A 6439-nucleotide genomic window follows, 5' to 3' on the forward strand; every position below is an offset into this window, starting at 1 on the left:
GTCCAGTGGCAGTGTGTGTGCTAAAATAAAGAATTAAGACATGTGGTAGTATGTTAAACTTCCCTGTTCTTCCAGAAGTCAACATTGTGTCAAAAGAAAAAAAGAATGACTCATGCAGAATTTTGAAGTAACAGGAGAGGCAAAGGACTTGTACACAACCGTTCTAGCAGATGTGTCCCATTAGACTTTAGTGACAAAATTGTACTTTTGTGTTGACACTAATAATTTTCTTCAATTTTATTGGTGTTGTAATGAGATTCATATGAAGATAGATTGCATCTATCGACTTTTGAAAAAAATTCTTATTTTTTGTGCATATAATTAACAGGTAATAAAAAAAAAAGGGTTTATATTTTTCAAATCTACTTCCATTGCCTTAGAACAAAGAATGCTTCCTGTGAAAATTGTTGTAAAATAAACATTTGTATGTTTAAATTAAAAAATGTAATTTCTGTAAAATCTTGATTTCTGCATCTATCGACTTTTGCAGAAACGCTCCTGAATTGTTCATGTTGAACACACTCAGGTGTTCTTAAGAGTGGATTAAGACGTGACTAAAGTAGCCACTCAAGAATTTTACCAAAATAATCCAAGAGACACATTGGTCTGTAATTTTGTGGCAATATAGAATCCTTTCGTGGTTTAGCAATAGCTGTAATTATTGCACATTTCCATGCTTGAGGAAAGTATAGATTAATCGAAAACAAGTGTTATAAATTTTACTAAGGTGTAGACTACAATAGCTCGATTTGGTACTTAGAATGTAACTAGTCTTTATAGAACAGAGGAATAACATTAGTAGCAACAGAACTAGCTAGATATAGAATAGACTTGGTGGGAGTACAGGAGGCTAGGTTAGATGGCAATGGCATTTCACAAATAGGAGATTACTTGTAACAGGATTCTTTATCCATAAAAGAATAAAATTAGCAGTAAAAAAGAATCTTGCTCAGGATAGGGACCGATGGTGGGCTTATGTGAGGGTGACTATGAACCTCCAGATTCCTTAAAAGCCATTTGTAAGTAAGTATAATAGCTTGCCTAGGAAGTTGTTTCAATGCAATGGGCTTTAAATCATCTGGTCCAGCAGCTTTGTTCAATGGAAGTTTTGTATATGGTTTTGACTTCGTTTGGAGTGACATTGGGTATGGATTCTGCAGGCTATTGCCGAATCTATTCTGTCATTGTGACCTCATGATTGAATATAGCATCACCAGTTCCCCCCCCCCCCCAGAAATGTAAATTTATTTAAGTACCAGGTCGCAAAATGGACCCATGCCATTTACAAGATGTATATGTAATATAGTACATGATTCAGTATAAAAATATAATTTACATTCAAACACTTTCACCAAGAGTGAAGTGTTTTACAAGAAATCATTCATTCATTTTGACTTAAACACGAGAAATGACTAAGCTATTGAGCAGTGGATTTGGATGTGTTCTTTCAGATTTTATAAATTTGTTTCTGGCATTTTGAATATAACTTAATCACTAAATAACATTATATTTAGTTTCTCATATAGTTGACAGTTACTGATATAGTCTGTTCCCATGATTGCCCTACATACTGATCTTTGTATTCCATCCAGTCTTTTAATATGACGTATATGAGTATTTGACCAAATTTCACAGGTGTATGACATGTACGATCGGATCAGACAAGTGTATAATAAAACTTCGACTTTAAGAGAGATGCGACTTTTGAATAGAGGATATAGCAGCATGAAACGTTGAAAAGTCCTGTCTCGGATTAAATTATGAATAGAAAAAAGTTGTCCCTAGATGGCAGCTCCTAATGGCCAGTGAAGTCACTTGTGGATATAGGTCTTATGCTTTATGTTTCTAGTCGGCCTATATGTGATTAAAACAGAGCCATCATGTTACAGGCTGGAGCATGTGTACCTTTGACAACACTGAGCAGAGGCAACGGTGAAGGCAAAATACAACACGATGTTTGACAGTATAGTGCTTTGGTTTCGTTGTGACATGTACGTTTTCGGAATTAATTTTTACAAAAGTAAGTGGATATGATCAAGATTCAGAATATTGATGTACGTAATATTTATTACGGAATCCAAGATGGTATTTTATTTGAGTTTGAGAATACGACAGTCCTTACAGTACATACAAGGACTGTGCCACTTAAAATACTTACTTACTTATGGCTTTTAAGGAACCCGGAGGTTCATTGCTGCCCTTACATAAGCCCGCCATCGGTCCCTATCCTGAGCAAGATTAATCCAGTCCCTACCATCATATCCCACCTCCCTCAAATCCATTTTAATATTATCCTCCCATCTACGTCTCGGCCTCCCCAAAGGTCTTATTCCCTCCAGCCTCCCAACTAACACTCTATATGCATTTCTGGATTCGCCCATACGTGCTACATGCCCTGCCCATCTCAAACGTCTGGATTTAATGTTCCTAATTATGTCAGATGAAGAATACAATGCGTGCAGTTCTGCGTTGTATAACTTTCTCCATTCTCCTGTAACTTCATCTTAGCCCCAAATATTTTCCTAAGAACCGTACTCTCAAACACCTCCATTCCGAGGCTTACTGTTTGGTTGCGTAACAAGCTGTTTTTACAGTGATGGGTTGTTAGCCCTTCGCCCAACCCCCAAGCTGGGGACCACCCCTTATTGGCTGTCCACAACTGCCACTTAAAATAACTTTAAAAAATTAAAAGCATAATGTTTTTATTGATGGTACAAGGGCAAATAAATAAATACTTAAAGAAATGTTGCTTGTGCCAAAAATAAATAAAGTAACGATGTACTTTTGTAATACCCTATTCCAATTAATTAACCAATATGTAGCTAGTAAATTGACAATATTTTGCTGCTTTATTGTGTTTCACCTTCGACGTGAAAGGTTTAGGATACTATATATATATATATATATATATTTTAATTTCATGTGATTATTTATCTTGCTTTTCTATAAATATTTCAGATGCTCAGGAAGCCAGTTTTGATTTGAATCTGGCCAGTCACCATAACAATACAGTTAACCAGAATTATTTGTTATAAACTTTTTCAAATATAATTTTAAATATAACTACAGAAAACAAGTTAAAATGTAAAGTACCGTAAAGTGGGGTGACTTTGAATGCTGAGGTGACTTTGAACAGTAATTTATCTCCTTTCTAAATTAAATGCTGTACCCAATTGCGAAAAAACTGTTTAAGTTGTCAATAAATTAGTTCAGTTTTTTCGCAATAGGGTACAGCTTTTAGTTTAGAAGGCCACTAAATTACTGTTCAAAGTCACCTCGGAGTTCAAAGTCACCCCACTTTACGGTACGCAAAAAAATATATAAACATAAAAAAGGAAACTATGGACATATTATAATAAAGTATGAGGGTGTAAATACAGTTAGGCCAAGTATAAAAGATTATGAAAAGTGCAGAAACATACCTTTAATGCAATAATTATGTAACAAAATACATCATTATTAATTATGTACCGGTACCAATTAACGTAAACTCGGTGAACTTTAAATCCTGTAAATACTGGTACGGAGTGAAAAGAAACATGCTTATAAGTTATAACTAATCACAAACGAAATAATAATAAACAAACCTTGAAAACCAGTGTGCATCTACAAATTATAAATGGTTCTGACGTACAGCAGGCATTCCGAATCTTCAACAAAACAGCAAGATTTTGGGATCACAAAATAGTTGTTTAAGTCAACTTGAAAATCAACGGAGTAACGTTATTGATATATATATATATATATATATATATATATATATATATATATATATATATATATATAGCAGGCGAGACACCACAATTTGGTTGGAACAACATTTATGCTACACCACAAACCACAAGTAAGACTATAAAAACGTAGTTCATAAAATCTAAAAGAACTGTCAATCACTGTCATTATTAGCCGTAAAAATTTCCAAAGACTGTCTTGCTTTTATCACCAATACGCACTTAGTTTATAATAGTACATAAACAATTGGTACCAGTTTAACTTTTGGTATGAGCGCGAACTTATTATTAATTTCATCGACACACGCTTATGTTATAACATTAATTTACATTGAAAATCGACATCACAAACACGTGCTTTTGAATTGTAGGCCTCTGCTTGACACTTATTGACTTGACGACGGCCTTCTTCATTTGTAGTATTGTTATTTACATTGTTGCCGATCCAAGGTTCCGGCTTTCTATGTAGATGGCTCTGAATTAAAACATCAACGAGCACAGAATGCATTCTGTGCTCGTTGTAAAACATTACTTTGTTTTGCGACCCTAATAGTTGCTTCTTCTTCTTCTTCTTCTTCTTCGTTAATGCATTATAAGAAAACCGGAACTGTGGAACTTCCTTACATTACTAAGTAGATGTTTCACGAATTTATCCACAAAGTTAGAATGGTCTTATGAGTAGGCAGTATAAACAGCCATCGGATGCATTTCAGCAGGCGGTGTTGAAACTATTTGACAATAGAATAAACTATTCGGAGCTGCACGTTGGGGTGTATGGATTTTTTTTTTTTCGAAATTAAAAAAACGTGTGTAGAAAAGTTGTCATTTCACCTAATATACCTAAACACATATATAACATATTGACCATCCCCATGTTAAAAACGGTAACATGTGGAAGAAAACAACCACCAGGATCGCCACCGTCGATTGAGAACGACTGCTAGAGGAAGTATAGCTGGTGCTGCTGCTGAGAGGATAGTTCTATTCTCAAAGCATGAAATTCAAGTGAGATAATTGTCAAGGCTTATAAAATCAAACCGGAACAATAACAGTACTACAAATGAAGAAGGAAGGTCTTAATGAGAGTTATAACTAGTCACCTCCTAGATGACAGTATAGTGAAATTGATAAAAAGTTGTTGCCGTCAAAGACTATAAGGCTGAGCAAGCTGTTACATATGTGATCTGGGCTTAAAAGCACAAACAAATTGGAGTTCCAGATTAGATTTTCAACGGTGCGCAATTATTAAAAATGAAATTAAATGGTATTTCGTATTATTATAAAATCTAGAGTCGTTCAGACTTCAGACGATGTAAATGCATAGACGACCGAGGAGTTTTGATTAACCACTTTATCTCATACATTTTTGTAACAATTAAAGAGATTTGTCTATTAACTTAATTTTTTTCCCCTTCAAAGTAAACAGTCGTATTCAATCAGGGTACCTCATGTATACTCTCCAGAAGCATGTTTCTTAGTGCAAAAATAGTTTATTAAATGCTTACATTGCCCGTTTAGTTGTGCTATATTTATTATCGTAAGTTCTGTTAATAAAGATTACTATTCAATCTTATAATGAAATTACAGTATATTCTGAAATCAGGGATTTCCTGCGAGTTATTCTCTTTCTAACTCGTTGGAGATTTCTTTTTATTGGAATATAGGGTAAAAATAGGAGTATTTTAGGAATTTGTAGCTTAAACCAGGGTTACCATACGCACTATAGTCGTACGCTTACGACTATTTTGAATAATTGTACGAGGTACAACCGAACTCTAAGTCGTACGCAATTTTGTACGACTATTTGACTGAAGGGACAAAATTATTTTGGAACTTACAATGTACGACTATAATTTAAAGAAAAAATAACAATTAATTTGCCCCTTTTCTAGACAACTTTTCTTCATTCAGTATGTCATTGACTAATATCCCTGATCACACATTATATGCTTTAAAGGGATAAAAAAAAATGCTTTGAAAATCAATATGGTGAGTACACTTGCCATGCAAATCCTAAGTTAGTCATCTTGGGTGCTATTCATAGACATTTCGCTAGCCCGCGCTACGAGCGTGCTAAACAGGATTCATATCATATCATATAGCTAACACTGGTTTATGAATACGAAAAACGTTAGTTCGCCGATCATCCACCGAAAGCCCGCACTAAGAATGTCTATGAATAGGGCCCCTTGAGCTCCAGGTTTCATGTACGGTGCGGTTATATCAAAGTAACACGAGTTCAGAGATCTGCTAACTTCATTGTGTTCAGCAATGGAAGTATTTTTTTTATGAATGAAATAGTACCGTGCTAGGTTTAAGAAATCTAGACGCGCTGACATTTTAGCGGTGTCGGATTTAAGTCGACTGCAGGTGGATTAATTTGATGTAATCATCAGCTGCCGCATTGACTGATGTTAAATATCTGCCGTTGCGCCGGCCAAAGATAAAGTTTCTGCTGGCTGTTGTTTCCGACCAAGCGTCGTCATGCTTTACCGAAAATGATAGTGTTGATGAAAGAATGGTAATTTGAATGCTAAATGTCATTGTGGATATCAACTATAATTATTAAAATTCTTGATTGGATGAAGAAATGGATGCTGAAATAGGAAAGACTGAAGAATGCTGCTTTTGCAGTGAAAGATCTGCCCTTGGACAGAACATTATGAATGAATGAATATAAATTTATAGGCCTATGAACCATTTTTTTG

This window comes from Periplaneta americana, chromosome 3, assembly GCF_040183065.1.
Source record: "Periplaneta americana isolate PAMFEO1 chromosome 3, P.americana_PAMFEO1_priV1, whole genome shotgun sequence".
NCBI classification, from domain to species: domain Eukaryota; kingdom Metazoa; phylum Arthropoda; class Insecta; order Blattodea; family Blattidae; genus Periplaneta; species Periplaneta americana.